Here is a 27,156-nt window from a genome sequence, read left to right as displayed (position 1 = left end):
TTTCATCACCAGTGCACTGAGATAGGTATTTTTATTCTACTTTTTGTCTCTAGTGTATAGGTGAGGGAACAAAGGCATAAAGAAATCAACTAACTTGTTTTAAAATCATAAAACAAGTTAGTGGGCAAGCTAGAATTCTCCCAGTTCATTAGGCTCCAATGGTCATGTGCTCTTAGCCACTCTGCAAAGCTTCCTTTCAATTTCTGGCATGCCAGGAGCTCAATTTACTATTACAAGGTAAAAAATATAAATAATTCTATTGAAAGGGCAAGTCATCGCGGGGCCTGACCACACTGCTGGCGGCCTCGGGCACCGACTCCCCAGCCCACGGCGGGAGCCCGGCGCAGGCTGCCACCCGCCCGCCGCCCCTGGTGGCAGCAGCAGCAGCAGGGCGGGGCGTGTGCCCTTGCCCGAGGAGACGGAGGAGGAGGCGATCGCCGGCGCCCCCGGGAACGAGATGGAGGACATGGACTTCCTGTCTGGGCTGGTACTGGTCGATCTGCTGGACCCCCAGCAACCGGACTGGCCCCTGGAGCCCGGGCTCAGCTCGCCCTGGGGGGGGGCTAGGACTGCGCCCTCCATCTTGCCCTGGGTCCTCCAGTTTTGGGGCGGCCGCCATGTGCTCAGAAGAGTGCCTTCTTCCCGGAAGCCCAGGCCCCTGCTGGCCACGCCCAGGATTTCTTTAAACTAACCAATGACAATCAAGGGACGTGCGCGCCAGAGAGATGACCACATCCTGTGTAACAAGACCCAACTCGCGCCTGGCCAATCGGCGGGGCCCACAGTCCCCTCCTCTGCCCTTACTATAAAACCCACAATCCCATCAGGCCTCGCTCTCTCTCTGCCACCTGCTGCTGTGCCAGTAACGGGGGAGGCAGGGGAGCCAAACCTAGGTTTGAAATGGAGGACTCTTTGCTTTTGCATCGGACTCGCTGGCTCTCTGATGGGCTTTTTGGGAACCTTGAAATCTGGGCACAACACTATTTTAAACAGAATTATGTCCTCATTACTGCCAATACCCTAACTTAATTTGTTGTGTATTTATTTCATCTGAATTGTGACAATTTTTAGCCTTCTCCTTTCTTGATAAAGAATAGAATACTGGCCCTAACCGGTTTGGCCCAGTGGATAGAGCATTGACCTGCGGACTAAAGGGTCCTGGGTTTGATTCTGGTCAAGGGCGCATGCCCAGGTTGCAGGTTCAATCCTCAGTGCAGGAGACAGCCCATCAATGATTCTCTCTCATCATTGATGTTTCTATCTCTCTCTCTTCCCCTCTGAATTCAATAAAAAAGTATATATATTTTAAAAAAAGAATAGAATACTGACTAGACCCTTCTTGTACACTTCTCTGCCTCTTTTTTTCTCATTATAGTTTTGACTATGTTAACCAAAGATAAATCAAGGTACAGTACTAAAAGAAAAGAAAAACAACAACTCATGATTTGAATTTTCCTTAATTTTCCAAAGGAAAGTCTCTTGATCCTCTTTTTTCTAGCTACTTGTTCCAATAACACTGAACCATCTTTTAATTTCCCACATCATCTTTTCTCTCAAACTCTTGCCTATCTGCATGCTCCTCTCTCTAGCTATAATACCATCACTGTTTTTTTGGAAGGGCTATCTCATCTTTCCCACTCAAGGTTTAGTTTGCTCCATCAAAAATTTTCCCTGGCTCATAAGTATATTTTCACCTCCAACAAGGCTATTCATCCCAGAGGAACCCTCATACTTAGACAATAACACTTTAACACTGAGAAGGAAAATAGGGGGGCAACTTTGGGGCCTTACAGCCTAGTTAAGTATCTAGTTAAACAGTAATCTTACTTCCCCATTCTAACTGAGTTGGGTGGAGCTGCAAAGCCCACCCTGAGGGGCCCGCCACAAGACAATATATACAGGCAGTTCTCAGGTTACATTGGACTCGACATACGTCGTTTGGTGGTTATGTCGCCATCTCCCATTTATTTATATATATTAAAAAAAAATAGTTCCGTCATTTCAACGTATGTACATATGTGCTTTATGTTTTTTATTATTTATTTACCACAAGTAAAGGTCAGGAATTGTTATCTTTCTTTTAATTTTTTTTTACTGTTTCACTTAATTACTGCTGTGTATGTGCTCCATGTGAGTGAAGTAGGTGCTTATGTAGGTGGGTTCTGACTTACGGCGAAAATCAAATCGCATTAAGTCGCACCGTAGGAACGGATCTCCATGTAGCCCGAGGACCTACTGTATATCAGAACCTCCCACATTGTCAGTTCAGGCTTTGGATTAAAGTCCCCAGGACTAGCAGCGCTGTGCAATAAAGGACCTTTCCTGACTCCTCTGGGTGACGGCTGTCGTTCTCTTGGGCCATTTGCCACAACAACACTACATTGCAATCATCTGCTTTTCTCCAACTCTGAATTTTTGGGCTTTGTTTAAATAATTTAGAATTTTTGAGTGCCAACTATCATTATATTTCTATACAGTCTCTTCTTCTTTGAAATATGTACTAAGCCCATAATTTGAAGTATTCAATAACAGCATCATTCATTTACATTGAAACTATGAACCATTATAATTATCCTTCCAGTCTTTTTCCTTTTTAGCATTTTAGTTCTTTTTTTCCCCTCTGTACTCTATGATACTTATTCTTTACCTAGATAAGTTACCAAAAGGAGTTATTCTGTTTTTCACTTTTAAATTGCACAATTTAAAATAATCAACAATTGCATACTACATCTTTTCTCCTTCAACGTTATTATACTAGAGGCCCGGTGCACAAAATTCATGTGGGGGCGGGAGGGGGGGGAGATGGGGAGGTCCCTCAGCCCGACCTGCACCCTCTCCAATTCAGGAGCCCTCGGGGGATGTGCTTGGGACCACTTCCCCTGGTTCTCTGCTCTCCTCGGGGCCTGCCTGTTCCACACCACGGGGATGGGCAAGCAGGCCCTTCTGGGTGCTGCCTGCGGGCCTGCCCTGCCTGCTTGCAGATTGCTGTGGTGACCGCCCAGCAGGCCCTGCTGGGTGCTGCCTGTGGCCGATTGCCTGCTCCCTGGTCACCACCACCACCACCCAGGGGCCCCTTCTGGGTGCTGCCTGCAACCCGCTTGCCTGCTAGCGGGTCGCCACCGCCACTGCCCAACAGGCCCTGCTGGGTGCTGCCTGTGGGCCCCGATTGCCTAATCCCTGGTTGCTGCCACCACCCAGCAGGCCCTGCTGGGTGCTGCTTGCGGCCCCCCTTGCCTGCTGGGCTCACGTTGCCGGCGTGACGCAGCCAGCGTCCTGCCCAGCAGCTATGGGCACCACCATCTTTATTGCAGAGTGATGGTTAATTTGCATATTACTCTTTTATTAGATAGGATTGATAGTTCTCTCTGCTTCTCTTTATTTATCCAGAAAGGTGACCTCTTGTTTTGAGTTCTCATATTGGATTCCCTCTTCAAGTTGACAAATAGATTTAATTAGGTAATAATTTTTTAACCTACTGTGTGGGTTCACTAGGTTTGATTTCTGGGGTCTCTTTTGCAGTTTGAATTCTGCAGCCAGTAGTAAAAACAGTGATCTTTGTTTGATGGACTAACATGTAATGATGCAAAAAAAAATGGAGATCCCCAAAAAATAAAAATAAAAAATAAAAAATAAATGGATTTCCACACCCTAAGATGTGAAATGCAGTAATTGATCATCTAAAACCTTCCCCTGTACAAGTGAGAAGCACAAACAAATGAGAGAGGGTCTTCTCGACTGCCAGACCAGGTGCAATTCAGGGCAGCAATGTATTGCTCCTCCACAGTTCCCCTCCAAGCACCAGGAGAATCATGTGGACATGGAGATGACAGTATATAGTAGATTGAGAAGTGCACCTCCTTCCACAGGTTTGTCAGGTCTCAAAAGCCTCCTTAACCAGCTGAGGCTGCTCTGCTAGCTGCAAAAGCTGAAGCCATTGCTTTAGAGTCTCTTCAGGTGGCTCAGCCAGCAAAGCTCTCCTGCTATCATCCCCAGAGAAATCACAACTTCCAGTGCACATGCTCACACTTTACTAGCAAATTGATTGTATTAGTTGAGTCCTTCCAGCAGAGTGGAGAATTACAGGGAATCGGAATTTCCTCCAGGACTTCATCCTCTTGAAATTCCCCTAGTCGCAGTGTAAGCCACATTGCACAATAAATGGATGATATTTGTAGGGGTAACCTGAGATATTCTAGTAAATATGTAAGTTTATGTGGGGCAAATACTTTCCTTGATTATCATTTTCAAAACATACTTAATAATTATTCCTAGGTCTTTTAGTTAGCAATTTATGCCAGTATACTAACAAGTAATGCAATTATATCTCTCCTGTAATATTGATAAGATTAATTTTAATGTCTGTTAATGGTAAGACAATTCTCTGCTATACTTAATATATACTTTAGTTAAAGGCAAAATGAGTTGAAGGCACAGTGATATATAAGAAGATGCAATGGTCTGGGGTTGTTTTTGAAATGTAACTCCCTTGCAATAATAATGTTCGGGGAGAAAAACAATGTTGTTTCAATGATACCATATGATAAAAATTCTCAGCTTCTATAAAAGAGACAAAACTTAATGAAGTTATTTTAAGGGTTTACAATCTTATCTTAGTAACCTAGAATATTTAATACAATGATTAATGTAGATACCTTTGTTACTAGTGCTGACAATATAGAAGACAAAGGTTTCTGTTCTGATGATGATAATTCCAATTACTGTGCTCTCCTTAGTAATAACAGGAAAAATGTCTTTAGTGTTGGTATTTGATTTTTATAATGATTTCAAGAGTAGTTAAATATGGGTTCCAAGATATAATTTTAATTTTGAATTTAGCTATTCAATTATGTATATTGTTCTGTCATTATCAAAGAAACATTACTTACCAATAATAAATCAAACAAGAATTCTTTGTATAAAGTATGTGGAAATATAGAAAATCTGTATTAATCAGAAAAAGTATATAGAATTCGTGGTATTTTTTAAGCTGGAAGAGAGTTTAGTGGAGATGTAGGGGCAATATCCTTTTAAATTTCACATGTTATTAATGGTTTGAAAATGCTTTGTGTTTTAGGATATAAAAATTCAAACTGATCAAGTTAAAACTTTTAAAACATTAATTTTAATATTAACTTAATATGATTTTGAAAGATTTGGATATGATGAGCAAATCAAGGAAATTTCATTGGAAACAATACTTAGTATAAATTATACAACTTTTATAGTCCCGCATATATTTCACTTTCCACATTCTAGGAGAAAAATATTCAAAGAGCAAGTTATCACTGAAACTTTGGCCATATTTGTAATCGTATTTCCAAGGACATATAGATTAGCTTCAAAAGCAAAACAAAATCAGCATCATTTTCCTTGATTACTGTACCAAAAAGTGTGATTAAAGTCAAAACTAAATTAAGAATTTTCTTATTTTGCTTCTATTCCTGATATAACATGGATTTTTTTTTATTTGTAAGGAATTTGATTATTTAATTGCCATGAAATTTTACTCAGTTTAAGCAAATGTCATACATTAAAATGAACATTTCTTTCCTGAAACAGATTTAGAAAACAGAAGTTAGAAGGGGCTTTGAAAGTCTTCTATCTTTTCCAAGAGTTGCTCATCATTAAAATTGCATGGGAGGTGGGGTGCATTTCCTTGGACATTTACACAGTGATTCTTACTCAATAGATCTGGGCTTTCCACAAAAATAAATGTGTTCTATGGACTTCAGGTGATTTGTTGATAAACCACATTTGGAAAAAACAGATTTGGTCTAATGACATAAGGGAAAAGTACTAGATTTGAAATTAAAAGTCCTATGTGTTTTGTAGGTTTCCAAGTGATTAGACTTGGTTTTCATATAAAATGTCGGGTTTTTTTTTTTTTTACATTGATGAGGTAACTAGCACATTGTAAAGTTTAAAGCCCTAATTTTATTTTTAAGAAAAAGTTTTAAGTCACTTGTTCAACATCACCAAGTGTCTTGGACAAATTTTGATCATGGAAAATAATAATTTGCTTTTAAAAATACCTATCATTTTATGAAGGAGTCACAAAAAAAGCTATTTCATTTTTTTAAATATATTTTATTGATTTTTTACAGAAAGGAAGGGAGAGAGATAGAGAGTTAGAAAAATTGATGAGAGAGAAACATGGATCAGCCGCCTCCTGCACACCTCCTACTGGGGATGTGCCTGCAACCAAGGTACATGCCCTTGACCGGAATCCAACCTGGGACTTTTAGTTCGCAGGCCGATGCTCTATCCACTGAGCCAAACTGGTTAGGGGAGCAGAAAAAAGCTATTTTAAATATTAATTTCACCTAGTTCATTCAGGGAATTATTTTTAAAACTTAAATTTAGATACAGATAATTTTGTAAATTAATTTTGATGGAAAAAGTATCAAATTCATGCATTTGACAAATACTAGTTTTTGTTTTCTGATCACAAACTTTGTACCAATCAAATAGTTACAAATGCATTGTAAGTAAGTATTTGCTGTACATTTATTATTGAGGCCACTAGGAAAGTATTATTATTGCTGTAGTTTAATGGCAAAGCTCACATTCAAATGCAAGTTTGTGAGATTGAAAAGCTGAAGCTATAATGACAAAGCGATGCTATTCAATAATAAATTTGGTCTTTACGGGTCCAGAGTGGGGTTGTCTACACAAATTAGACATTTCATCTCAGTCTAAAGAAGAAAAGAGTTGTTCCAGAAATGAGAAAAAAGACAAAAGAGAGAACGGGGCTTGAGGGGTAAAAAGAGAATAATAGGCAAAATTGGTAGAAAATGTGAAAATTTGACATGTCTCATAAATGTTTAGAATGTTTAGCCTGAGACTGTTATTAACACAAACCACCAACCACTTCCCTGGTCCCTTTACTTCTACCTGTACTTGAGACTTCAGTAAGTAATTAGTATTTTTCAATTTGCAAGGGAGCCAAATATGTATTTATTTGTAATGTGATACTTTGTAGAATTGTGTTCTAAACAAGTGACTTCCAAAGCACAGATTTATGTTTTGTACAGTGCCAAATATTTTTTAAATGCTGGGACCCCATCAGCCTTGCCTATATCTACTGATTGTCAAGCAATTGAATAAAAATTGTTGGGGGTTTGGTTAAGCATTCGATATTTTCTTTCTATTCCAAATGCATTTAATTTTTTTATTTTTATTTTGTGGCCCTTTTCTCCTCAGATGTCATTCAAATGTTTGGCAGTATTCAAACACCATTCCCTGTTTCAATAATGTAGATATCCCAACAAATAGTTTAATGATCTAAGGTTTACCTATAAAGCAAGTTTTTCAGAAATAGCTCCAATATAAATATGACCAGAAAACTGTGACCAAAATGCAGATGTTATTTTATCAGTCTTTTCTATGATTTTTTTCTTGTCTCCATATGAATCAATTTCCATAAATCTATTTGACCCAATAAATCTTTATAATTATAGAGGGGAAAACTGCCCTAAATTTCAAAACATGTTTTTGGATTGCTCATGCTTTTAATATTTCATCTCTATTAAATATGCAGCAATTTTGTGATAGAAAATTTTATTGCAGATAAGCTTAAACTATAGAGATTGGACATACATTCCGCTCTACTTTTCTGAATTGCATATAAATTAAAAAGGAAAACATATAGTTGAAATGCCTGTACAAATAAGTAGGGTATAATGAACAAGTCTAATATGTTTAGAAAGTTCTGCAAGTACAGGGTAGATGAGACTAGCTCAGGTGCTGAATAATTCTAAATTAAATTAGAGATACGTGGGCAGAATTGCAGAGCTCCTCCTAAACCGTCTGATTAGAGAAGAAAGGACTGAGGATGGGGGTGGAACTTACAGAAGTCAACTAGGGATAAATCAAAATTCATGAGAGACTTTAGGAGATACAGCGGAAACAACTTTAGGGGATGATCAACTGCTGTTGAGCATACAAAATGTGACAAAATTCTATTGTGGGTGTATTCAGAATCTCCTAGTCTGAAATTCTGCCCAATTTTATCCTCCTGTTGTCCTACTGTGTTGTGTCTATTCCTAGAATCTATCCTTTCATTGGCATGTAGGAAGGAAAGGGCAGAGTTTGACTGAAGAGAAGGAAGGAGCACAAGAAACAATTATTTGAATCAATATAGATCACTAAGAACTGAGAAAGATAAAGAGAACAAATTGATAAAGTGAGGGAATATTTTATGGTTTGGGCAGAAAAGGATTAAGTCCGGGGGATGTAGAAATGTAGGCAAAAAGAGAAGGGGACTTAAGGAATGTTAGGGTTATAATTTGCACCTTCCTTTCATGTATTTCTAGGTATGGAAACAAAATTACAATATTTTAAAACTAAATTTTAGTTACCAAATTATCAATTGTAATTAGACATTGTTCATAAATGGAGCCATGTAGGAAATAACTTCTTTTTTTGAGTGCTGATCCAGGATTTTGTACTTAATGTGCATTCCAAATAAAAATCATTGATTTAGATATTACTCAAAGCGACTGGACATCTGGATCACTGACATTGTAAGAAAGTAGTAATCCTTTAAATAAGAAGCATAGTGTCTGCTCAAATGGTGGCAAAAATACAAAAAGTTCCCTGAAGACCTGATGACTTCAGAGATGAAAATAATAGAATTATATCCTTGGATATGAATTCTTTAGTCTGAGGCTCAAACCTACAAAGATCAAATGTAAATTTGTTTCATGAGATATTCATTTTGAGTATTCTCTGGGGCTACTTATAACCAGTCATGTGAGCTTTCAATTTGAAACCAAACCTGCTGTATGCCATTCAACAGTTAGAAAAACTAGACTTTTATATTCAAAAAACATAAAGCAACCTCAAAACAATTAGGAATTAATATACCATGTTGGACATCATGTCCATTCTCAGGAGCCATTTTAATTCTAGCTGGTGTTTAAATAAATTAAACCTGAGGAAAAATATAGGTGGATCAAGTGGCAGATATGAAGTAGGACTGACCTTGTAAATTTAGACCTAAGCTCTACGGCAAATTTAAGATGCTAAAAGAAATGGAGTATCCCTTCACTCAACAATATCCAAAAACAAGTGAGTAGGGAAAAAGTAAAAAATCCACAAAAAACAAAAATAAAATGGACTCAAATATAAGTACATCAGGGACAAGAATTAATCTAAAAGGAGAATAAACCTATGGGAAAAATAGAGTTCAAATATACCTATCCTATATAATAAAAGGGCAGCCACCATAAGCATAACGACTGTAATGACCAGAAACCAGAACCACCAGGCTCTTCATCAGGCTAGCCCCTTCCCCAAGCAAGCAGTTAGAGGCAATCAGGCAGGCAGGCCAGTGGTTAGGGGTGATCAGGTAGGCAGGCCAGTGGTTAGGGGTGATCAGGTAGGCAGACAAGTGGTTAGGGGTGATCAGGTAAGCAGGCCAGTGGTTAGGGGCAATCAGGTAGGCAGGGTCCCTCACAGGGCTGGCCCTGCCACCCAGCAAGCAGTTAGGTATGATTAGGAAGGCAGGCAGAGTGGTTAGGGGTGATCAGGTAGGCAGATGGCCCCTCAGGGGCTGGCTCTGTCCTCCAGCAAGCAGTTAGGGATGATATGGTAGACAGGCAAGTGGTTAGAGGTGATCAGGTAGTAAGGCATGCAGTTAGGGGTGATCAGGTAGGCAGACGGCCCCTCGCAGGGCTAGCCCCACCCCCCAGCAAAGAAAGAGGGAGGCCCAGGCCACCAGCAGCAACTCTGTGGCAGGTGTGCAACTGGCCAGCGAGCCCCCGGCAGAGGGAGGCCCAGGCCAGCCAAGCCATCACACTGTAGCCTGTTGCCTGCAGAGGGAGGCCACCACTGGCAGGGGAGTGGGGGGCAGTGCTGCACAGATGGCAAGCAGTGGCAGGGTCGGGGGTTGGGGCCAGTTGCCTGATTTCAGGCCAGGCCTAGGGACCCTACCGGAGGGGTTCCAGATTGTGAGAGGGTGCAGGCCGGGCTGAGGAACTCCCTCCCAAATTTTCATGCACCGAGCCTCTGGTAATAAATAAATGTGAGAATTGAAATTATCTACAAACACTTAACTTACATTAACATGACTTGAGTGTTCTACTTTCTGCCTTAATATGACTTTATTATAACTGGGGCATTTTTGCTCAGTAAGATGAAGTTGCAAATAACTTTAGTTATTTGGCTTTGAGTAATATTTAAATCAATGATTTTTTTATTTGGAATGCATATTTAAGTAAAACAAAACCAGACAACTCAATAGAAAAATTAACATAGATTGAAACAGAATCTTGACAAAAAAAAAAATGCAAAAAAACCAATAAACATATGAAGTCAGATTTAATCTCATAATCAGCACTCAAATAAGGAACTTCATGAAAATCCATTAACTAGAACAATTAACTAGAGTAGAGTAGCATTTCCTCCATCCTCAGAACAATAAATGACTCTTTATTCATAAATGCTCACTTCAAAACCCTCACTTCTCTGTGTGTGACAACCCTAGCTATTATATTACAGATTTTGTCTAATCTTCATTATTTTTCATATTGAAAAAACACCTTAAATCAGGCTCTCCAAAGAATATAAATATCACATTCCTGGCCTCCACCTTCGGTGTCACCACTAGGACTCTGTCAGGATATACTTATCTCCCTGACTGCAGTGAAAGTGAGGGTATAAGAAATAATATATTTTTTAAAAAAAATTCTTAAAAAAAAGGGAGAAAAGAGAAATAAAACAAAAAGTAATATTAGCCAGCCCTAGCTGCTTTTGCTCAGTGGATAGAGCATTGGCCCACGGACTGAAGGGTCCCAGGCTCAATTCCAGTCAAGGACATGTACCTTGGTTGCAGGCTGGATCCAGGCCTTGGCCAGAGTGCATGCAGGAGGCAACCAATACATGTGTCTCCCTCACATCAATGTTTCTCTCTCGTGTCTCTTCTCCTCCCTTCCACTCTCTCTAAAAACCAAAGGAAAAATAGCCTTAGGTGAGGATTAACAACAACAACGAAAGTAATATTAGGCATAAAAAGACTCAATATTGTCATTACTCAATTTATCAGGAAGAAATAATTCTAAATCTCTGTCTTCCTCTCTTTCACCTAAATATATTTGCTAAAATCCAAAGAGAATTTGAAAATTGTTCTTTAAAACTGAGATAACAGCTTACATTTCTTTAATATTTAATAAATCAAGTGACATGCAGCATACTTGAACTACACAAATACAAATCTTTGAAAATGTATTGAAATACACCGAATGTTGCACATAGATATTACAGAAGATAAGTTCTTTACAATTTTAGATGGAACTTTCACAAAAATTGATTATGTTTCAGTTCTAAAACAAGTCTCAATAAATTTTAAAAACTCAGCAACATACAGACCAAGTTCTCTTAACCTAATGCCATTCAATTCAAGACCAATTAAACAGCATATCACCTGGAAAGAATGCATAGCACAGCTACTCGAGGACATTGAAAGTCAATATTAACAAGGAGATTTGTTAAGAAAGCCAGAATTTGAAGTGTTACCAAGCTGCTGGTGAGGTTAACAAATTTATTTTCTCCTATCTTTATACCACTTAGCCCTGGATGCAGACATAGTCACAGGTGGTACACTACAGAATAAGGTAAAGAGAGCCCCAGATTTCTAGCTAGAGAACAAAAAAAAGAAGGAGAACTACAAGAAAATGAAAATACTAGTAAAACTGAACAAAGGGAATACTTGGGAAGATTACCTCTTAGCATAGTATTTTATTTCTTGGGTTCACCTCTGAAATTCACATGAATGGGTCAGATTGATTTTACGGACCTTCACAAAGATCCCAGAAGCCACTGGGCGCCCCACCTGAAGGACAGATCCAAATGGAACTGCAAATACTTTTAAAATGGAAAGATCTGAAATCAACAATCAGTGCTCCAATGTTAGACAAAATAAATCCAAAGTGAACAGAAGGGAAAAAACTAGAACTAAGGACAGAAATCAATAAAATTGAAAACAGAAAAATGGTATAGACAATAATTGAAACCAAAAGCTGATTCTGTGAAAAGATAAAATATATTGATAAACCTCTAATAAAAATGTCAAAGAAAGGGATAGGCATACAGTACTAACAATATAAATGGAACTTTATAAAAAATGATTGTGATTTTAAAAAACAGACAACTCAATAGAAAAATTGACATAAGATTGAAACAGAATCTTGACAAAAAAAGGAAATCCAAAAAGCCAGGAAATATATGAAGTCATATTGAATTTCATAAATAATCAGAAATATGTACTTTAAAATTACAAATGAATTCAACTGAGCATCTCAAAGACTAAAAATATTATGAAGTCTGATACCCACTGTAAGACAATTTTTTATTCATTCGTAAATAATAAACACTCCTAATGCAAATTATACATTTATATAACCATCTATGAAAAATTTGGCATTATCTAGTAAAGATGAAAATGTATATATCTTGGCTGCTAGTAATTGTATTTCTAGGAATATATATATATATATATATCTTAGAGAAGTTATTCTATATGTGCACATAGAGCAAAACCAAAGACCATGCAAAACATCATTATAATTTTAAACAAAGGACAAAAACAACACAAATATTAATCATGACTGTACTAGCAAAACATAGTCCGTTATTCACTTAAAGGAATAATGCAAAATTGAAATGAACTTAAACTGCATATAACAGGGATTGAGCTCCCAAAAATGTTGCAAGAAAGAAGCAGTTTCCCACAAATTCATATACCATGATCCCACTTTTGTAACTTTCAAAATCAGGTATTAGTTTTCAGCGTTTACTGTGTAAAAATGACTTGGAATCTTTCTTTTAAAATATAATGCACATAACATTTTAAAAATTGATGACTTTTCTGATGTAAAATCCTGACTACCTTAATAATGCATATAGGTACATGGACATAGGCATATACATATGTATGAACACATGCATGCACACACATACATTTAATTAAACACAAAATGGAATCAGAAAACTTAGAGTATTTCAAATCTTAGGTGTAAAAGGTAAAGAAATAAACATATTGATTACAGAAAAGTTCGAGGTATATAGAAAATACGTACTTATACATATCTGTAGTTACATACCTTTTCCACATATATACACATATATTTAATATTAAAAGGTAAGAATAAATCAATTAGTAGAAAAGCAATAATCAATGAACATTTTTTATCAAAAGTTAGTTGATTACCAGAAAGAAAAACCACACAAAACATTTATTGACATACTTTGGTGATCAGTTATTTCAAAGGTAAAAGGAGTTCATTCCAGTTTGGAATAAGACTTTTCAGAGTGGGATGTTGATAGCGGGAAAGGCTGCGCCTGTGTGGGGGCCATGGATACATGGGAACTCTCTGCATCTTCTGCTCCATTTGCTGTGAATCTAAAACTGCTCTAAAAATAAAATCTATTAATTAAACAAACAAATAATGGGAAATTAAGGGGAAAAAAAACTTTTCTATAACCCCAAGCAATAGCTATGGATTAATGAAAAAGAAGATAAACCCCCTGTCTATAATCAGGTACATACCATAAATTCAATGGCATTAAAACATATTCTTAGCTTTGTGAGAAGTTAAGAATTATTTTATCCATATACATAAATACATTGTGCAGAAATTACTTGAAAGAAATACTATTAGCCTGGTTTCTCTTTTAATTAGCATTGTCTAACTAGGTTAACACTATTTGGAGATGTTTAGATTTGCTTGCAGGAAGGGCAGAGGATAACTGCTAGTACATTGTTTCAGATGGCATTTGCCAACAACACAACGAAATGCCTACAATCAACTGGATTTAACCTCCTTAGAAGACAGTACAGCAAGCATCTGTAACTTGCTGCCTAAAACCTTACCCCAGGAGTGTTCCTGTCCAGTGTATAAAACATCTTCCTTGAGTGAAGTCTAGTAAATAATTTTTCACCCTTCTCTTTACATATTCATGAAAGTTTTACTGCCCCTTAGAATTCGTGTTCCCAGGAAATTTTCCACTCATTCCATTCTTCAACCCAGCAACATTATGTATATTGCCATGTAAATACGGCTTCTAAACATTACAAAACTCACCAGGTTGTGCCAAACAGTACATTACCTGAATGGTTAGGCAGTAGATAAGGCATTCCTGCACTTTAACAGCTTTATTTTTTTTTTGAGAAAATAATTTGGCATTTATATTAGAGGAAAACATATGTGGCTATTAGACTTGCTGCAGCGTAAACTCCAGAGGAGAAAGGCCCATATTTGCAGTTGTGATTGTTGTAGATGGCATTGAAAAACAATTCCCAGTAATTGCCATGGTGTCTGGCATTATGTAGAAAAGAAATAAATTGCAATAGGAAAACCATAAACTGTTTTTATTTCTTTTATTTTGTTCTAATGAAGTTATATGATTGAACTTATTTTATCAACTGTCTGCATGTAAGATTATTTCCCAATAGACAAGATTGGATGGCACACTTTTTATTACATTATTTTGGCCCAATCAATATTCATATCTGATATTTTAGTTCTCAAACCTTTTAGTTGACGAAGATAGCAATCATGTTTAAATTCTCATTTAGCACCAAGAATGTTTGCTGATGGAGTCATATAATCAAAAGTATATTTAAATCTAAATTACCTAAATTATAAGAATAATTAAGCACACTTGAGAATGTAGCCTATATTAAGCTGAAATGAAAACCCACTCTGTGCATATTCATAAACCTATATTTTTCATGTTGGAAAAAATGAAAACTAGTGAGTTTTAATCAAGTTTTATCAACTCAGGATGTGACTTTTCATGCTTAGGTAAATAATTTATATTCAATTTAAAATCAGAAAATGGTCATTTAATTTATGAATAAAATTAAATGTTGTTATACTTTTAAGGACAAGTAAAGGGGAGTTTCTGGCTTGACAATTGAAACTATGGGGAAAATCTGAGGATAAATAATAGATATAAATAAAGGGAAAACAATTAATTTAGAAGACCCAACCAGGAATTTACCTAGAGAAAAATAAAATAGAGCTGCACATAAACTATATATCAAGAACACCTCCTCCTTCATTTTTTATTGATAATATATAAAATATTAAGGATCAACTACATGTAAGACATTTTAACTCCAGTTCCTTCACTGCCTCAAGAAAATCAATAAAAAGCATTGGGAGAAATATGAAAGACACTGGAAAGTTTAAAAATTAAAGCTTAGAAAATTTTTTAAAACCTGGTTTTAAAAGCTGGTAGCTAACAGCTGGGCTGTAGTGCTACTACTGAGCATTAAAAAAAAAATCTACAAAATATTAAGAATAATTAGCCCTAGCTGGTTTGACTCAGCGGTTAGAGCATTGGCCTGCAGACTGAAAGGTCTCAGGTTCCATTCCTGTCAAGGGCACTTACCTTGGTTGCAGGCTCAATCTGCCCCAGTTGTGGTGTGTGCAGGAGGCAATCAATCCATGTATCTCTCTCACATCAATGTTTCTCCCTCTCTGTCCCTCCCCTCCCTTCCATTTGAATCAATGGAAAAAATATCCTCTGGTGAGATTAACAAACAAACAAACAAACCAAAAGAATAATTAGAAAACATTACCCCCTGACTGTGGTGGAAGAAGAAAAAACAAGACCCCTTGGAATCATGTCTTAACACAAAACAAAGACAAGGACACCCCCAAAAAACAACCAAACATACCGCTCTCCAGCCTAATGTGAATGACAACTAGTTCTTTGCCAATGTAAACTCCAACCGTCCATTTTTCTCCTTCCTCCCAGAAAAAAACAAATAAGATACCTTCTCATTAAACGTTCCCTGAATTGTGACAGCATCCAAACTAGAACCAAACAGAGCCCAGCCACCGAAAAGGCTTACAGTCTCTGTAACAAGTGTCAAACAGCAAGTTATCATCAGCTGGTATGGAGGTTTTGAAACACTGGCCCCTGAATTTAGTGGCTGGGCTTATACCTTGAATGTCTCATTGTCCTTCTGCAGTCCTGACATTACTGGACAAGACTGCTTGGAAAGCCCAGCAAGTGTCTTGGCCAAGCCCTTAACTCTGGGACTATAAATAATACTTTTAGCTATTCAATCTGTTTTTGGGGACAGCCATATTGGCTACGTGTTACCATATTCCCAAGTAATAGATAAAATCTGGATCTTAGGTTAAGTAATTTCCAGAGCCAGGAAGCCAACGTGTGTGTTGCCTCAGTAAACAGATATCAACATAATTATCTCTATGGAATTCCTGCAAAGAAGTTGGGCTACACCTCCAGGTCAGGTCTTTGAGCAACTCTTAGCTCTAGGGATGCTCCCAAGGATGAGAAATACCACTTGAGCTCACCCCTGAAAGTCCAAGAGAGGTGTGAGAATCATGGGGAGAGTTGCTCAGGCAGGTGAGTCTGAAAGGCCCCTCAAAGGTTCAGACAGCTCTGCCAGAAGCTTATCTGCAAAGTCAAATCCCCAACAGAATTCTTGAAGACAGAATTTGATGGTGCTGAGATGAAACCTGGAGCAGTCACCGCTAGGAAGCATAAAGGTGCTCCTTACACCCTGCCAAAGAAATGGCTCTGCTCCCAGAGTGCCCTGGGCAAGTCTCTCCTGCAAAGATTCTTCCAGTCAGTCACTCATTGCCCACAAAAGTTCAGGTGCAGCCAGTAGATTCTCAGCATTAGATTCTAGCAATAGGACAGGGAACAAAATAGAAATAGATCTTTTTCTCAGGAAAAGCAATTAAGCCACAGTTGCAACACAGTGTGACAGGGGAGATCATTACACCTATCCCAATTTGTAAGGACCTAGGTCAGTTCCCAGGAGCACCTTTTTCATTAAAAGGAAGGTAGGAAAGAGAGGGGATGGAACTGTTTCGAAGGTCTGATGAGGAAAATTTCCCATCTCTAGCTTCTGTTCCCTTTGTGAAGTTGGTGTCCAGTGTACTCCTTTGGAGGCACTAGGAAACAGGTGGCAGGACTTGTGGGAAATGGAGAAGATTTGAAACACTTTAGAACAGGAAGAGAATGTTGGCTAACGAAGCAGTGATGCAAACTCTGTGGGCCAGGGAGATTTGGCTGATGGGCTCACTTCATGTATCCCATGTACTAGATCTGTACCTAGCAGATATGGTAGTTACTTAAGAAATAGTTGCAGAATAATGAATAAATAATTAGTTTGCAGGTGGTTTCTGAACTGAGATGGTATTTCCTTTTCCCCCTCCATCTGTGTGACACATGCATGTTAGAGAGCCCTAGAATTTTGTCCTTAAATATACTTTCTTCTGTCTACACTGACTGCTGACTTTTATTATTTTTTATTGTTTAAAGTATTAAAAATGGTAGTACATATGTCTCCTCTTTTTCCCCGCTGACCTCCCCCCTGCTCCCCTGCCCCCTGGCACATGCCCTCATCGCCCCCCCCCCCCCCCCCCCCCCGCCGCCCCAGTGTCTTCGTCCATTGGTTATGCGTATATGCATGCATACAAGTCCTTCAGTTAATGTATATCTTTAAGCAGTCTTCCTCCCTGAACATCAGCCTTGGCTAGCCAACTGCCTATATGACATCACCAACTGGATGTCTAAGAGGCTTCTCAAAGCAAAAACATACAGCTTAGATTTCCCCTTTCACGATCATCCCAATAAATAGCAACCACATTCTTCTAATTCCTTAGGCCAAAATTGTGGAGTCATTCTTATGGCTTCTTCACTTTGGGAGAAGTGATGTGAGTGCCATCTTTCTGAATGCACCCAGAGAATCAGAATACCTGTGTCCTCCATACAAGTGCACCTCTCTGTGGATATCAATTAATCACCCACTTTCTTTGGTCGGTAAAGGGTTTGTTCATTGGGCTCCTGAACCATATTCCATGGTGGCAGGGATACAGGCTCTCCATGAGCTCAACGTGAACTTGCTCTCACAGAGACTTGCCTAGCTGCATAAAGGCAGAGTGCTCAACTTATATTAGCAACTGTGAACTGCTCACATAATACTCTTTTTTGAGGAGACTTGGTGCTAGAGTGATCATATTACAACCCCTCCACCATGAAGGATGCAATGATTTGTGTGCACTGAATAGACACTATGGTTTTGAATTTGTCTTCCTTTGCTTTGCCACCATCCATAAACTTACTGAATGCCTAAGACAGTGTTGTGAGAATTCCCCCACAATATCAATTATAACCCAGAGATTTTCTTTACAATGAAAATAAGCGACCAACAAAAAAATAATAGACTGATATTTATTGTCTTCACAGAGATTATTTGGTGATTATATAACCAAAATGTCAAATTTATTGGAAGAGTTCCAGGCACATACTAAGCGTTATTTATCAGTTGAAGACCGCATAATAGTACCACTTGTGAGACAACACTGAAGCTACTTCTAAATCAATTACCAATATTTGGTGCTTTCTTTACAATACCTAGAGAACCCAAATCTAAGTTAAATGGATTAAACTTTTTATTTTCACACTTAGTGATTCATTCTAAAATTTTTAAAATTCTCTTATTCATCAACTAATAATTACTTCCATATTATGAACCAATATTTTCCAAATTTGCATGATCTTAAAACATCTACTGGGATACTCATTTAAAAAGAGCATCTTTCAAAATTCTGTTTCAGTAGGCCTAAAGTAAAACCAGTATTAGTCAACATCCACAGGATAGTGGTAGGTCTGTACTTGAGAATTTAGGGTGATAATTGCTTTTCCTTTTCCTATAGCACTGGATATTGTTTGCTGTTGATTCATTCTATAAAATGGGACAGTACGTTCAGTCCTCCTGATTGGCAACAAATGAGTACAAAGTTCATCCTGAGCCCCACTTATCATCTCTCTGGGCCTTAGTTAAATACTCATTTTATATCTGCTGCTGGATGTTACATTACTGTGTATTGTTCCAAGCCAAATTCCTATTTCTCATAGACTTTCATTTACAAGTATTTTGGCTGGTTTTCTGACTCTATTCCAATTAAGTAACAAACTTACAATCCTCAATAAGAACCTTTACAAAAATATTATTATAATTATCCCTACTCAGAGCAGTTTTACTTGTGAGCTCCATGACTTCCAGGATGCAATGTTTATGTTCCAGTACCATGCCATGATGGCTTTGCTGGTTTCTGAAATACATATTCTCTAACTCATTGTAGAAAAATTAAGTACCAAATAATGGTAAGTGTATGGGCTGTACTTAAGTCATCATTACTGTGGGAAGGGGATCTTTCCTCTCTGTGGCAAGCAGCAGACAATGAAAGACTCACACACATTTCCCTTCTTTCTTTTAAGTTTCAGGAAAATTTATGTTTTGGAAAACAAAACAAATGTAAGCCATTGATTATCATTTTTATCAGCCAAGTATTTTTAAAAAATTTTCTCACTTAAGTCCTTTGCTCATATTTTGATTGGATTGTTTATCTTACTTTTGTTAAGATGTATGACTTCCCTATAAATTTTGTAGATTAGCCCCTTATCAGATATAACATTGGCAGACACTTTCCCTGAAAGTGGACATACAGAAGGCCATAAGACATATGAAAACATGCCCAAAGTCAATAATCACCTGACAGATGCAAATCAAAACGACAGTGAGACACCATCTCACCCATCAAAATGGCTATCATCAACAAATCAACAAATGACAAGTGCTGGCGAGGATGCAGAGAAAAAGTAACCCTCATGCACTGCTGGTGGGAATGCAGACTGGTGCAGCCACTGTGGAAAAATTAAAAATGGAACTCCCATTTGACCCAGTAATCCCACTTCTAGGAATATAGCCCCAAAACTCAGAAACACCAATCAGAAAGGACATATGCAGCCCTATGTTCATAGCAGCACAATTTACCATAGCTAAGATTTGGAAATAACCTAAGTGCCCATCAACAGATGAGTGGATTAAAAAAACAGTGGCACATCTACACAATGGAATACTGTGCTACTATAAAAAAGAAGGAACTCTTACCATTTGCAACAGCATGGATGAACATGGAGAGCATTATATTAAGTGAAATAAGCCAGTTGGAGAAAGATAAATGTCACATGATCTCACTCATTTGTGGAATTTAATAAACAACATAAACTGATGAACAAAAATAGAGCCAGAGACATAGAAGCATTGAACAGACTCTCAAACTTCAGAGGGAAGGCAGGGGAGGAGGTGGGGGGATGAGGGGGAGATCAACCAAAGGACTTGTATGCATGCATATACACATAACCAATGGACAAAGACACTAAAGTGGCGGGGGGGGGGGTTGAGGGCATATGCTGGAGGGTGAGGGTGGCCAGGGAGAGGTCAATGGGGAAAAAAGGAGACATATGTAATACTGTATGTAATACTTTAACAAATAAAGAATTTAAAGAAAAATAAAAACAAATAGTTCCAGCAACAAATAACTTCTCACTGGTTTTCTCCCAGTTTTTAATATGCCAATATTAAATGATTTTCCAAAATTAAAAAATCCTATATAATGAAAGGCTAATATGCAAATTGACCAAACTGCAGAATGACCGGTTGCAATGACATGCACTGACCAGCAGGGGGCAGACGCTCAATGCAGGAGCTGCCCCCTGGTGGTCAGTGTACTCCCAAAGGGGGAGCACTGCTCAGTCAGAAGCCAGGCTCATGGCTGGTGAGTGCAACAATGATGGTGGGAGCCTCTCCTGTCTCTGTGGCAGTGCTAAGGACCCCTTGGTGAACATCCCCTGAGGGGTCCCTGGACTGTGAGAGGGTGCAGGCTTGGCTGAGGGATCCTCCCCACAGATAGCCTAATGGAATGCCAGATATGATTATTCAAACCAGAGACCTCCATTTTTCTTCAATACTTAAAGAGACATTGCATGAAGAAAGAAATATATTTAATATTGTTAGGTGTAAAAGACTAACGAATGGTTGTTATAAGAGGAGAATTTTTAAAGAGGAAGACAACAAATTGAAATAAAATAAAGCATCTCTGTCACTGATAATAACTGAAGTCAAATTTGATAGCAAACATATAGCTCCCCTAGTCCAAACTCTTTATTTTAAAAGTTAAAAAAGAGATATAAAAAAAAAACTCATCTTTCCCTCTGTCTAAGAAAAGCAAATAATGGATAATTAGTAATAAGAATGAAACTCTTCATTTGAAAAGTAAAACAACAACAACAACAAACAAACAAACAAAAAAACATATAAAAAATTCATCTTCCCTCCCATCTGACTGAGAAAAACAAATAATGGATAATCAGTCATAAGAATGTCAGCTTTATACATTTTTTGACAAGTTTTGAGAGGCAGATGATCATGCTAAGAGAAATTCAAATATTAGAAAGTTAAATTGGAGGACAGTTCATTTTATGTCAGCATCTCATCCAGAAGCACCTCAGGAAGCCATAGGCTAAGTTTCTGCTGTATCCCTGAAGCCTGGCAAGTGCCGGGCACATAGTTAATAATCAATGAATGTGTTAATGACTGAGCAAACCAAATGCATGGTTATGTCAGCTTACCATTACAATTATGTGGTAAATGACACCAGAAAGTAACAATAAAATACCTTCTGGTACTACTATGTTCCCCATTTTATTGTGTTACCTGTCATTGAGTCAGCTCCTCAGGATGGGTGATGTCCACAGTGTCCTGTCCTCAACAGCCCTGCTCAGCTCCTGTGGATCATGCCGATGGCTTCTTTCATGGAGTCAGTCCATCTCGCATTTGGGTTTCCTCTTTTCCTGCTGCCTTCTATTTTCTCCAGCATCCTTGTCCTTTCCAAAGCACCCTGCCTTTCTCAAGTAGAACAGCTTCAGGTTTCATTACAGATACTCTAAAGTCATATAGTGATTAACTTTCTTAACAGAAGTTGATTCATTCATTGCATCTGCAACTAAACTAAGAACATTGTTTTTACTCTGTTTTAAAATCCTGACTGAGCCCCAAATGGTGACCATTGTATAAATTAGAATGAGTGGCCTCCATTTACATTGGACAAGAATGTACATAGAAGAGAGGTAGGGAGAGACACGAAAGTCCATATCAGGCATATTCAAATTTCACCAATAATTCAAATCCAACATTGTAGTTTCTGAAATGTTAGGAGAGGCTTTATAGGCCACTTAGTTAAACTTACAGGAGAATGTTATGCTTTCAGCACTTCTCTACAAATACTCATAAAGTAGTGTTTTTTCAGTACTGACTCAGAGTTCAACTGAATGAAATGTTATCTAACCAGGAAAACTGTTACAAGACTAAAACTATGCACAACACGTTAAACACTGAAGGATTATCTCGTCTGGCATTGTTTTTCATTCAGAATAAATAGCAGAAACCTATGGAAGAATTTCCTCATTACAGAAGGCAGCATAAAAATTAAAATAATTGAAACGTGCAATTAACATTTCATCCAGACACCGTTGTAATAGAAATAGTTATTGCATGATGCTAAGATTGTTCTAATTATAATGTTTTATTAAATTCTGTTAATTATATTAGCAAATATAATTAAAAAAACTAGAATTAAATTGCAGAAGTGCTCAAACAGTGATGAATCTGTAAAGCATATCAGATAAATAATGGTTGAAGGAACAATCAGAACATTTATATAAAAGAAAATACTCACAAGAACATGCCATACATCTGAACTTATTCCAGTGTCAAGGAGAAATAGGTTTACTTTTCTGTGTTGCTTCAATAACCAAAATTAACTCCATTGGAATACAGTCATCAAGAGATGTAATTTTGTTTCAAACATAAAAAGTCCTATGTAAAGGAAAAGAGTCTGGTTTAGAATGGCTTCACAATAACTAATATTTTACCTCCTAGTACTTTCATCCAAGGAGAACCTCATGATTGTAAATGGATTCTTGGGTCAGACTGGCCAGTGCCACATCAGGAAGTGTGGCAGTGACTGGATAAAGGAGGTAAAGGAATTAGCTAAAGAGCATATGTACATACCCCATGTACATGGACAATAGCTGGTGAATGCCAAGGGAGAGGGAGGTGGGGGTGGGCAGAGCTGGGAAAAGGGTGGGGAAAGGGGGATACCTCCAATTATGTCAACATTAAGAATTTTTTAAAAAGGATTCTTGCATTAGGGAGAGTGTTTGGATAAACTTTTTTAAAATTATATATTTTTTATTTAAAATGTTGCATGCATAATTCTTAATATTTTGTTGTTAACAGTAGTACAGATGTTCCTCATTTTCCCACACTTTTCCCCCCTCCACCTAACCCTCAGGCCTCACCACACTACTGTCTTGTGCATACCTATATATATAAAAGCCTAAGCAACTGTTACAATCGGACAACTGGCCAGTAGCTATGGTGCACACTGACTACCAGGGGGAAGACGCTCAACTCAGGAGCTGCCCCCTGGTGGTCATCAGTGTGCTCCCACAGACAACCTCCCATCGCCGGCCAACCTCCCGCAGTTCCTCCCCCTGGCCAGCCAGCCCTGATTGGCCCTGATTGCCTGCCAGGCTAAGGGACCCCACCCATGCACAAATTCATGCACCAGGCCTCTAGTATAATTATAAGTTCTTTGGTAAATCTTTTCTCATCCCCCCACTCTCCTTCCTTCTGAGATCTGTCAGTCTGGATTCTATGTCTCTGGATCTATTTTATTCATTTTGTTCAAGTGCCACATATAACTGAGATCATGTGATATTTGTCATTCTCTAACTGGCTTATTTCACTTAGCATAATAATATCCAGGTCCATCCATGCTGTCATGAAGGGTAAGAGATCCTTATTTTTTAGAGCTGCATAGTATTCCATTGTGTAAATGTATCACTGCTTTTTTTTATCCACTTATATACTAATAGGCACTTGGGCTGTTTGCAGATCTTAGCTATTATAAATAACACTGCTATGAATATAGGGATTGCTGGGTCTAAAAAGGCAGTTCCATTTTTAATTTTTTGAGTAAATTTCATACTGTTTTCCATAGTGGTTGCACCAGTCTGCATTCCCACCAGCAGTGCACTAGGGTTCCCTTTTCTCCGCATCCTCACCAGCACTTGTCGTTCGTTGATTTATTGATGGTAGCCATTGTGGCAGGTGTGAGGTGATACCTCATTGTAGTTTTAATTTGCATCTCTCTGATGATTACTGACATTGAGCATTTTTTCACATGTCCCTTGGCCTTCATATGTCCACTTTGGAGAAGTGTGGATTAAGCTTCTTTAAGGTCACTGAAAAGTTCAAGAGTCTACAAATCAGTGAGTGTTTATGAATTAAGTGAGTAAATAGCTATCATTGGCATATTTACTTATAAATAATTCAGGTTTTCACTTGAAAATATTTAGTGATTTTGAAAATTTTAATTGGTTTGAAAGGATGTATCCATATTTTAGCCAATCTTTTCAATCAAGAAATAATGTGGGAAAACAATACAGAAAATCTAGAGAGACTAGTAGATAATGCCAACTCTGTCCATATCCTTTTCTTAGAAAAACAAAAAATGTTTTTATTGATTTCAGAGAGAGGAAGGGAGAGAGAAATAAAACATCAATGATAAGAGAGAATCATTGATCAGCTGCCTCCAGCACACTCCCTACTGGGGATTGAGCCTGCAACTAGGGCATGTGCCCTGACTTCAAATGGAATCGTGACCTCTTCATACCCTTTTCTTCAATGCTGGTAAATTATTAAATAAATAGAAGTATCTATCTTGTTATTCATTCAAAAATATTAATTCAAACAATTTTAATCTTAATTACTCAGTTAAAAAGTCTCTTTTGTTGTGGATATTTTCCTTAATATGACTCTTGTTTAATTCAAAAATGAAAAGAAATCATTCTTCCAATGACTATAGGACAAACACAGAGACCTTGGTAGACTCCCAAATTTCACCCCATAAAAAGTGAACTGCTTAGAAGAAAGGCAATGAATTTTCTAGAGAGTTGGATGGGATCCAATAACTTGTTATAATGAAATATATTTTGTTCTTGTTGATAATAACAGGTGCCAATATTTTTAGTGAATGATAAAAATAAAAGTGATTGACTTCAGTGTCATTTAAATGGGCTTTCTTTTTAATTATTTTGAATAAGAATACTACAAAACAGATAATTCTTCATAGCAAAACACAGGCTATATACATATTCAGATTTATCTCTTGAGTTCAGGCACAGAATAAAGCCTTCAGGGAGTCCAGGAATGAGGACCAGCTGGAAAAAAAAAAAGAAAATTAAAGTTGTTTTCTGAAAGTACATACTAAATTAATTTTTGAAAACAAAAATACCAATTTTGAAATCGAGAACCTGTTGGAGGAAACAATACATGCTCAATTTCAACTATGGGAGATTTTTCTTTTGTTTTTTAACTCTTTATTATTGAAAGTATCACATATGTCCCCTTCCCCCCCTCCATTGACCCCTTCTAGCCCCCGCCCCAGGCCTTCACCACCATATTGTCTGTGTCCATGGGAGGAAAATTTTCTTAAAGCATTTATTAGATTGGCTGTCAGAATTATTTAAATGGTTTACCTCAGAAATTATTCTGACACTTGGCCTGAAAAAAAAGTTAGTTTTGTAAATGAGATATTCTATTAGCAGCAGTTATTATGTAAAACATGAAGTGTCCTTTATATATAAGAATGGATATTCAGATACAAATAAATAAACAATACTAGTATTGATCTTAAAATACTTGGAATAAAAAATGATAGTAGAGTTTGACCAAAGATTTGAGAACTTCTATGCTAATCTAACTTTGTACCCACTCTAGGGCTCATCAGTGATTTTTTAGGATACATTTGACAGGTCTTACCTCAATTACCATGAGCAAGGAAGGGAACGCATTTTAAGGAATTAAGGTTATGTTTTGAACTGAATGGGAGGACCATCAGGAACTAGAATAAAAGCTTTCTTAATTGATTTCCAATTGACAAACTAATGGCATTAGCCAATAATTCCCCCCACCCCTAAAACATGCTGATTAATTCTCATGGCATTTGAATTGTTTCTGTTTAATAACCGCCTGCTTACTGCGCTGCAACAACTCTGACCACTTTGGTGCATCAGTATGCTTAAAGTGGTTTGTGTTGCTACCCTAACCTTTATGTCCTCACTGTACTTAACTTTGACAGCACATAAGGCAATTATTATGTAAATTGACTAAGTAAAATAGTATATAGTAATGAACGCTTTTTCTATGAAATTTAATTACAATACTGTAGAAATGCTTGACGAAGATGCATTACAATCTCACAGTTAAATTAAATGAGTGTCAGATTACAGAGGATGGGGAACATTATTTTTTTAAAAGTAGAAAAATTCTTAACTCAGTATACATTGCAAGGGTATTTAAGTTATTGCTCCATTTACAAAACTTAAAACTAGAAATTAAGAATTATTTATCATGTATTTAGTTTATGCAAAAAAAAAAAAAATCACAAGAAACTCCAGTCAGCAGACCTATACTTACAGAAAAGGCGTGGGAGCTTCATGAAAAGATATAGGAACTAAGTATGAATTTGCATTAAGAAAAATTAGAATCTTTAATGCCAGTATGTATTCCTTTCTCATGATTACTTGCGTTAACCAGAGTTTCCATAACTGACCTTTATCTTGTAAAATAAAGACTTCCTTCTACCATCCTAGTCTCTATGTCTCTTTGGAATCAAATGGTCACTTGCTCCTGCTCCTCTCTTTTGCATTATGTCATTGTAACGTGTGTTTAGAATGAGCTGAACTTATTTGGGTGCAAACAAAATTCAAACTACAAACTGACAAAATAATCCATCTTTATTCTTTGACTGCTGGTATGGACTCTCTAGTTTTCTCTTCTTTTGACGAAATCTCCGGCAAGCCACATAGATTTTTTTTTTTAATCCTTAGATCATAAAAAGTGCTTTAGGCATTTTTAGTCCTAAGAAAAATCTCATTTCAATAAGTGCGGTGTCCAGTGTTATAACTATGTACATCTATACTCTCACCTAATTCAAAATGCCTTTCCCATCCAGCTCAGAGCATATCCTCCACTAATTTCCTATCTTTCCTGTTAGCTACTCAAGGAAAGAGCTGCAGATTATTCATCCTTTTATTCTCCAGAACTGAACATGAAGCAAGTGACCACCACATGTGTTTAACTAAAATGACTTCCAGGAAAGGATATTTCTGTCTGAGATACAGAGATTTTTGCCAATAAGTAGAGATGAAAATGTCACATGCATTCCACATCATAACTCCCATTTGCTTTCT

Source organism: Myotis nattereri (genome assembly GCF_964212035.1).
Source record: "Myotis nattereri genome assembly, chromosome: 2".
In the NCBI taxonomy this organism is placed as follows: domain Eukaryota; kingdom Metazoa; phylum Chordata; class Mammalia; order Chiroptera; family Vespertilionidae; genus Myotis; species Myotis nattereri.
The sequence above is the reverse complement of the archived record's forward strand: the minus strand, read 5'-3'. Positions refer to the sequence as shown.